This window comes from Triticum dicoccoides, chromosome 7A (genome assembly GCF_002162155.2).
Source record: "Triticum dicoccoides isolate Atlit2015 ecotype Zavitan chromosome 7A, WEW_v2.0, whole genome shotgun sequence".
In the NCBI taxonomy this organism is placed as follows: domain Eukaryota; kingdom Viridiplantae; phylum Streptophyta; class Magnoliopsida; order Poales; family Poaceae; genus Triticum; species Triticum dicoccoides.
In genome coordinates, this window is record NC_041392.1 from 285,446,546 (window position 1) to 285,456,757 (window position 10,212).

Genomic DNA, 10,212 nt, shown 5'->3' on the forward strand with positions numbered 1-10,212 from the left:
TAAGGACTGGGGTAAGCATCTCGGAATTGGAATGTACGCTTTGATGAGATGATCAAAGATTTTCGGTTTATACAAAGTTTATGAGAAACTTGTATTTCCAAAGAAGTGAGTGGGAGCACTATAGAATTTTTGATGAGTATATGTTGTTAACATATTGTTGATCAGAAATGATGTAGAATTTCTGGAAAGCATGCAGGGTTATTTGAAAAGTATTTTTCAATGGAAAACCTGGATTAAGCTACTTGAACATTGAGCATCAAGATCTATAAGGATAGATCAAAAACGCTTAATGGTACTTTCAAATGAATGCGTACCGTGACAAGATTTTGAAGGAGTTCAAAATATATCAGCAAAGAAGGAGTTCTTGGCTGTGTTATAAGGTATGGGTATTGAGTAAAACTCAAGACCTGACCACGGCAGAATAGAGAGAAAGGACGAAGGTCATCCCCTATGCTTTAGACATAGGCTCTACAGTATGCTATGTTGTGTACCGCACCTGAAGTGTGCCAAGCCATGAGTCAGTCAAGGGGTACAAGTGTGATCTAGGAATGGATCACAGGACAACGGTCAAGGTTATCCTTAGTAACTAGTGGACTAAGGAATTTTCTCGATTATGGAGGTGGTAAAAGAGTTCGTCGTAAAGGGTTACGCCGATGCAATCTTTGACACTAATCTGGATGATTCTGAGTAGTAAACCGGATTCGTATAGTAGAACAGTTATTTGGAATAGCTCCAAATAGAGCGTGGTAGCTGCATCTACAAGATGACATGGAGATTTGTAAAGCACACACACGGATCTGAAAGGTTCAGACCCCTTGACTATAACATCTCTCACAAGCATAACATGATCAAACCCAGAAATCATTGAGTGTTAATCACATGGTAATGTGAACTAGATTATTGACTCTAGTAAACTCTTTGGGTGTTAGTCACACGGGGATGTGACCTTGAGTGTTAATCACATAGCGATGTCAACTGGATTATTGACTCTAGTGCAAGTGGGAGACTGTTGGAAATATGCCCTAGAGGCAATAATAAATTAGTTATTATTATATTTCCTTGTTCATGATAATCGTTTATTATCCATGCTAGAATTGTATTGATAGGAAACTCAGATACATGTGTGGATACATAGACAACACCATGTCCCTAGTAAGCCTCTAGTTGACTAGCTCGTTGATCAATAGATGGTTATGGTTTCCTGACCATGGACATTGGATGTCGTTGATAACGGGATCACATCATTAGGAGAATGATGTGATGGATAAGACCCAATCCTAAGCCTAGCACAAGATCGTGTAGTTCGTATGCTAAAAGCTTTTCTAATGTCAAGTATCATTTCCTTAGACCATAAGATTGTGCAACTCCCGGATACCGTAGGAATGCTTTGGGTGTACCAAACGTCACAACGTAATAGGGTGGCTATAAAGGTGCACTACGGGTATCTCCGAAAGTGTCTGTTGGGTTGGCACAAATCAAGACTGGGATTTGTCACTCCGTGTAAATGGAGAGGTATCTCTGGGCCCACTCGGTAGGACATCATCGTAATGTGCACAATGTGACCAAGGAGTTGATCACGGGATGATGTGTTACGGAATGAGTAAAGAGACTTGCCGGTAACGAGATTGAACGAGGTATCGGGATACCGACGATCGAATCTCGGGCAAGTATCGTACCGATAGACAAAGGGAATTGAATACGGGATTGATTGAATCCTCGACATCGTGGTTCATCCGATAAGATCATCGTGGATCATGTGGGAGCCAACATGGGTATCTAGATCCCGCTGTTGGTTATTGACTGGAGAGTTGTCTCGGTCATGTCTACATATCTCCCGGACCTGTAGGGTCTACACACTTAAGGTTCGGTGACGCTAGAGTTGTAGAGATATTAGTATGTGGTTAACCGAAAGTTGTTCGGAGTCCCGAATGAGATCCTGGACGTCACGAGGAGTTCCGGAATGGTCCAGAGGTAAAGATTTATATATAGGTAGTCCAGTTTCGGCCACCGGGAGAGTTTCGGGAGGCATCGGTATTGTACCAGGACCACCGGAAGGGTCCCGGGGGTCCACCGGGTGGGGCCACCTATCCCAGAGGGCCCCATGGGCTGAAGGGGCATGGGAACCATCCCCTGGTGGGCTGGTTCGCCCCCCTTGGGCCTCCCATGCGCCTAGGGTTGGAAACCCTAAGGGGTGGGGGAGCCTCCACTTGGCTTGGAGGCCAAGCCACCCCTAGGGCTGCCGCCCCCCTCCCTAGATGGGATCTACAAGGGGCCGGCGCCCCCCTAGGCCCCTATATATAGTGGAGGGGAGGGAGGGCAGCCACACCTGAAGCCCTGGCGCCTCCCTCCCTCCTGTGACACCTCTTCCTCCCCGCTTGTGCTTGGCGAAGCCCTGCCGTGATCCCGCTACTTCCACCACCACGCCGTCGTGCTGCTGGATCTCCATCAACTTCTCCTTCCCCCTTGCTGGATCAAGAAGGACGAGACGTCTCCGCTCCGTACGTGTGTTGAACACGGAGGTGTCGTCCGTTCGGTGCTAGGATCATCGGTGATTTGGATCACGACGAGTACGACTCCATCAACCCCGTTCTCTTGAACGCTTCCGCTTCGCGATCTACAAGGGTATGTAGATGCACTCCCCTTTCCCTCGTTTCTAGATGACTCCATAGATTGATCTTGGTGATGCGTAGAAAATTTTAAAATTCTGCTACGTTCCCCAACAATTGCACTATGTGCTTCACTTATATCTTTTTGAGCACGGGGTGCTTTAATATATTTGAAAAAATTCTCTCATGATTCACTTAGATTTATTTGAGAGTTAGTAAATTTTTTGAAGAAATTATATCATGCTTCACTTAAATTATGTTGAGAGATGAAAATCGTTATGCTCATGTTCTTCACTTAAATTTGTTTGAGCCTATCAAAAGCAATTGCAACAAATTAAATTAGTCCCAAAGTGATAGATATTCAAGAGGTATATAATAAAAACTTTCATGAAGATCATTGGAAAAAATAAACTTGATTCTTTGTAATAGTTTTGAGATATGATGATAGTAATATGTGAGTCATGTTCATGAGTAATTATGCTTTAGTAAGAATATTGGTGTTAAGATTTGTGATTTCCTATGCAAGAATGAAAGTTAATAGTTATGCAATGAAATTACATCCTACTTGTGGTGCATTATTCATTGTTAGTTATGCTTAATGCTCGTTTATGTGAATTTTTGTTTCTTGGTTGGTTGCTTCTCAATCTTTTTGCTAGCCTCCCCTTGTACTAAGTAGAAATTCTACGTGTGCATCCAAAACCCTTAAACCCAGTTTTGCCATATGAGTCCACCATACCTACCTATATGCGGTATTTCTGTGTCGTTCTAATTATATTTGTATGTGCCAACTCTAATTTTAAAAATGAATTTCCCTTTTGTGTGCCTGTACTTCTCATGAAGCGGCAGGGGTGGCCAATATTTTTTATGCTAGATGTGTTATTCTCAAGATGAGTGTTTATTCACTTGTCATTGCACGAGAGTACGGCGGTAATAGAGATGCCCAGTCCCGAAATGAAAAAAGAAATTTACTTTATGTTGTGAAATAATAAATTCCTTGGAAAGTGTTGGTATGGACGATACCCGTGGATACGGCTAGACGTGGAGTGTGAAAGTATGGTGGAAAAAGGAATAAACTTTGTTTTATGTTTGGGAACCGCCTATGATATATCTAGCATGGAAAGTGTTGGGAATTACTTGGTCATTTTCATTGACGGGAAAAGCATGCCTCTCATAATATTTTTATCTCTGGCACCTCTACAAATCTCTGCTTCCCTCTACGAAGGGCCTATCTATTTACTTTATGCAATTTTTATTCTTATTTGAGTCTCCATCTTCTCTAATAAAGCACCAACTAGGGAACACTATGATCATACTTGAGCATTGTATGTAGCTAATATTCGAATGTGTTTCGTGAATGGATCCATGATTGAGCATGATGGGCTAGGGATAACTTTCTTTAATGTTGATATTTTGAAACACATGGTTGCTTGTTGATATGCTTGAGTACTGAAATCTTCATGTCAAACTAGACAATTGCTTTGAACCATTTAAAAGTCCAAATGTCCATGCTACAAAATAATAGAATATGTGATGAACATGTTAGGCAACATTCCACATCAAAAATTCTGTTTTTATCATTTACCTACTCGAGGACGAGCAGGAATTAAGCTTGGGGATGCTGATACGTCTCCAACGTATCTATAATTTTTTATTGTTCCATGCTATTATATTATCATTCTTGGATGTTTTACAATCATTTTTAGCAACTTTATATCATTTTTTGGGACTAACCTATTGACATAGTGCCCAGTGCCAGTTGATGTTTTTTGCTTGTTTTTTACTTGCAGAATATCCCTATCGTAGCAAAACTTTAAGGAGATGTTTTTGGACTAGAAGATAACTTGGGAGCTAAGAAAGCGCTTGGGGGAGGCCCATGTGGCCCACAAGACACTAGGGCGCACCCTAATGGGTTGTGGGGCCCACGGGGGTCTCCTCCACCGCCTCTCAGCTCTATAAATACCTAAATATTCCAAAAACCCTAGGAGAGTCGAGGAAACACAATTCCAGTCGCCGCAAGTTCTAGAACCATGAGATCTAATCTAGAGCCCTATTCCAGCACCTTGCCAGAGGGGAACACGATCACGGAGGGGTTCATCATCCTCATTGGTGCCTCTTCGATGATGCGTGAGTAGTTCACCATAGACCTACGGGTCCATAGACAGTAGCTAGATGGCTTCTTCTCTCGTTTTGATTCTGAATACAATGGTCTCTTGGAGATCTATTTGATGTAATGACTTTTTGCGGTGTGTTTGTTGGGATTCAATGAAGTTCAAGTTTATGATCAGATCTATATACATGAATGTTATTTGAGTCTTATTTGATCTCTTATATGCATGATTATTTATAGCCTCATATTTCTTCTTTGAATCTTTGGTTTAGTTAGGCCAACTAGATTGATTTTTCTTGCAATAGGAAGAGGTGCTTTGTGATGGGTTCGATCTTATGGTGTCCTCACCCAGTGACAGAATGGGTAGCGAGGCACGTATGTATCGTTGCTATTAAGGATAAAAAGATAGGGTATATTCCTACATGAATAGATCTTGTCTACATCATGTCATCCTTCATATTGCATTACTTTGTTTCTCCATGAACTTAATACACTAGATGCATGTTGGATAGCGGTCGATGAGTGGTGTAATAGTAGTATATGCAGGCAGGAGTCGATCTACTAATCTTGGACGTGATGCTTATATTCATGATCATTGCCTTGGATATCGTCATAATTATAGGTTCTTCTATCAATTGCCCAACAGTATTTTGTTTACCCACCATGTGCTATTTTCTCGAGAGTAGCCACTAGTGAAATCTACGGCCCCCGGGTCTATCTTTTATCATATTTGCTTTTTGATCTATCTTTTGTCGTATTTGTTTTCAGATCTATTATTCCAAAAACCCAAAAATACCTTGCTGTACTTTTTCTTTATTTATTTTATTTTGATTTTTATTCAGATCTATTTATCCAATCTACCACAAATTTATCTATCTTTTGACCATGGCGGGATTGACAACCCCTCTTACGTGTCGGGTTGCAAGTATTTGTTCTTGGTGGGCAAGAACCGTTTACATAGTGTTGCTTGGTTCTCCTACTGGATTGATACCTTGGTTTCACAACTGAGGGAAATACCTACCATAGCTATATTGCATCATCCCTTCCTCTTTGGGGAAATACCAACGCAGTTTCAAGCCGCATCAACGTCCATATGGGGTATCACCAGATTCGCATTCATGAAGAAGATATCCCAAAGACAATTTTTAGAACGAGCTTTGGTCCTTATGAATATACCGTCATGTCTTTCGGGCTTTCCAAAGCCCCTCCCACTTTCTCCTGAGTGATGAACTACGTCTTCGACCCCTACACCAATGAATTCGTCCTAGTGTATCTCGATGATATCCTAGTTTTCTCCAAGAATAAAGAAGATCATTCTAAACATTTGCGATTGGTGCCTGACAAGCTTATAGAGCATCAATTCTACGCAAAATTCTCAAAGTTTGAATTCTGGCTTGATGAAGTTCTTTACCTCAGTCACATCATCTTCGCCAAGGGCATCTCTGTAAATCTTGAAAAGGTTGAAGATATATTGTCAACTGGCAACCTCCTCAAAATGTTAAGCAGCTCCAAAGCTTCCTTGGTTTGGACAGCTATTGTAGAAGATTTATCGACAACTTCTCCAAGAGTGCCAAACCACTTTCTAACCTTCTCCAGAAGCATGTTAAATACACTTGCACTCCTAAGTGTGATGTGGCTTTCAAGAGACTCAAGGAGAAGCTCGTTTCAGCTCCGATCCTTACTCCTCCTGATGAATCCAAGCCCTACCAATATTCTGTGATGCATCGTTGCAAGGTCTTGGTGGAGTTCTTATGCAAGACAAGAAAGTTGTGGCTTATAATTCTCGGCAGTTGAAGCCAAATGAGAGGAACTACCCCACTCACGATCTTGAGTTGGCAGCAGTTGTCCATGCTTTGATCACCTAGAGAAATCTTTTGTTGGGAAGACAAGTTAAAGTCTATACCAATCACAAGAGCTTGAAATATATCTTCACACAGCCCAACCTCAACCTCCAGCAAACTCGTTGGGTCGAGATGATCCAATAGTACAATCCATGCATCGAGTACAATCCAGGCAAAGCAAATGTGATTGAAGATGCTTTGAGCATAAAGGCATATTGCAACAGTCTTATTCTCAAGCAATTCCAGCCGGATCTTTGTGAAGCATTTCGCAAGCTCATCCTTCAAGTTGTTCCTCAAGTCTTTCTTGTTAAGTGCAACTCCTTGATACTATGTTGAAGAAGGCGAAAGATGGTGTTGCCAAGGGCATGTCCAAATACAAGTGCTATGGCGTTGACGACAAAGACACCTTATTCTTCGAGGACTGGTTAGTGGTTCCTAAGGGTGATCTAAGGAAGGTCATAATGGACGTAGCACACAATTCTCTCCTTTTCATTCACGCAGGTAGTTCTAAAATGTACCATGACCTCAAGCAGATGTTTTGGTGGACCCGTATGAAGCGGGAAATTGCCCAATTCATGAATGAGTGTGATGTCTGCCGCAGAGTGAAAGCAGAACACCAGCGTCCAGCCAGACTCCTCTAGCCCCTACCTATTCCCAAGTGGAAGTTCAACCATATGAAATGGACTTTGTCACCGGCTTCCCTAAGTCCAAGCGAGGGAATGATGCTATCTTTGTTGTCATTGACAAACTCACAAAAGTGGCTCATTTCCTTTCAGTCAAAGAATCTATCACAACAGCTTAGGTTGCAGAGCTATACACTTCCAGAATAGTCTTGTTGCATGGGATTCCTCAATTGATCTCCTCAGATCATGGAAGCATTTTAATTCCAAGTTTTGGGACTCCTTAGAGAAGGCTATGGGCACCAACATCCGTTTCAGCACAGCCTTTCACCCTTAAACAAGTGGCCAAGTTGAAAGAGTCAATCAAATCCTTGAACACATGCTAAGAGCATGTGCCATCTCTTTTGGTATGAAGTGGGAAGATTGCCTCCCGTTTGCCGAGTTCTCCTACAACAACAGCTTCCAAGCAAGTTCGGGCAAAGCCCCTTTCGAATACCTACATGGCAAAAAGTGTCGTACTCCTCTCAACTAGTCCGAGACCGGTGAGTGCCAACTTCTTGGCAATGACTTGATCACAAAACCTGAAGATATGTGTAGAGTCATCCGTGAGAACCTCAAAGCTGCACAATCGCGCCAGAAAAGCTACTACGACAGCAAGCACCGTGACTTGGCTTTCGAGATTGGAGACCATGTCTATCTCCGAGTCTCTCCCATGAAGGGCAGTGAGCGTTTCGGTATCAAAGGGAAGCTTGCCCCAAGATATGTGGGTCCTTTCAAAATTGTTGGCAAAAGAGGTGGCCTTGCCTACCAACTTGGGCTCCCTTCCAACTTCTCAAATGTGCATGATGTGTTTCACGTGTCACAACTTCGCAAGTGCTTCAAGATGCCCGGGCGCACTATCGACTTCGAAGAAATTGACCTCCAAGAAGATTATCCTATCACGAGCATCCTGTTGCCATTCTCAAATAAACCGAGTGCAAAACTCACAACAAGTCTATTAAGTTCCTTAATGTTAAGTGGTTTCACCATTCCGACCGAGAAGCAACTTGGGAACGTGAGGATCATCTTCGTTCATAATATCCTAATTTCTTTCGTTCTTAGGTCTCAGGACGAGATCCTCTTGTAGTGGAGGAGAGTTGTAACACCCCAGATATAATCCTTCCCATTTTGCAACATATCCAACTTGATCTTGATCTATTTCCATGTGGGTTCCATCATGTTTGGCTACCTCTTGTTTTATCTTGTCGTTTTACTTATTGCATTGCCATGCTCATCATTGTTATGTTGCATCATGCATCTTGTCATTTTTCATTCTTCATGCACATCATGTGCATTGTGGTATTCATCTCGTCGTGCTTGCACTATGTTTGTAATGTTGCTTGCCTATGCAATTGACCCATGCATCATCACCTCACCATTCCTTCTTATTCCTTCCTTGATGCAAGTGACATTCTCCCCTTCTCCATTAATGTTCAATGTTTGCCAATAAATCTTGCACCATGCCTTATACCTCTCTATCAAATTTCACCTCTTTTGAAGTTGTTTTGGTTGGGCTAAGAATTCACTGAGGTTTGAATCAAATTAAAACTTGTTTAAATTTTTTGTCTCTAAAAATTGCCAGACCAATTTTGTTAAATGGTACATAAATCCAGGGTCATGGGGATATTCTTATATATCTCATACCCGTGCTCTTTTTCTTTCACTTCTGTTTGAAGAAATTGGGAAAAGGAAAAGAAAAGGAAGCAGCCAGCAGTAGTAGGAGAGCAGCCCACCAGCCGTGGCCCAACAGCGCGCCAGCAGCCCAGCTCGCCTGCCTCGTGTGCGCCTCACTGCCTTTTCTCACCTAGCCACACCTATACCCCCTCTAGCCCACTGCCGCGTGGCATGCCTGGCCCCACCTGTCAGTGAGCCCACTATAGCCCGCACCCACCTTTCCCCTACCACAGTCCCCCTCGCCACGCACGCACATGACCACGGCCGCGTCCACGCCGTGATCGCTCGCTCGCCCTAGCCCCCTACTTAACCCCTCTATGTGTCCCCTACCTCTCTAGGGTTTCCCCTCTCCCATCTGTCGCCGCTGCCAGGTGAGTCTAGCCACCATAGCCGCCACCCAAAGCTCTTCCTGAGCGCATCTGGGAGCGCGACCGTTGCCAGCGTGACCCTCGACCACCTCTGACTCGCCAACCGTGTCCATTGTCTACCCCATCATTGACTATGTATGTTGCTTCCTATACAACCCCACGGGGCTTCGAGATCGCGAGCTTGCCGCCTTCTTCTTTCGTGTCGGCCACCGCTCATGTCCGGTGAAAGCCGCCGCCTCCTGTCTTCCCCAAGTCCGTACGACTCCACCGGTGTACCCTACATGAGAAGTCGCGCCTCCCAAACCTCTCTGTTTTGCCATTTTTGCATTGTAGCTTCAACGTCGTCATGTGCCCGAGCTCGCCGCCGTAGGGACTCGTCGCTGGCGAGAACTCCGACCCACTCATGCCTCGTGCTCATGATCGGAGAGACGCAATGCTACGTAGAGTCGGTCACATCTTTAGTTCAATGTGTTTAGCCCCGCTAGCCTCCGGTCCGAGCTCACCGTCGCCACCTCTGTTCTCCCTCACCGGTGTCGCCTCCGTCGACGTCCGATGACGTGGGTTACACACGCGCGCACGTGACCCATGTGTGCTTCCAGCCGTTCCCTTCGTCGTGTCGTACAATCACAGGAGCAACTCCGGTGACGCCCCTCCACCGTGTTGTGGCCGGCCGGTGCTTCCCTTGTTTTCCCATGTTTGCCCCATCGCGTGTCACTGCCAAGTGGGGCCCATGGGTCCCACACGTCAGCCTCACAGGGGACTAGGCCCACCTGTCATCCCCTTTCCTCTTTTCTCCTTTTCTTTTAGTCAAATCCAGCATTTTCCATTTCTGGAAAGTGGCAATTTCCAGATCCGGCAAGTCCAGATCTGGACATTTCCCTTTGAGGCAGATTCCATTTCTGGCAGAATCTTGTTTTATGATTTGTAAGCATTTTTCATACATGGACATATACATAT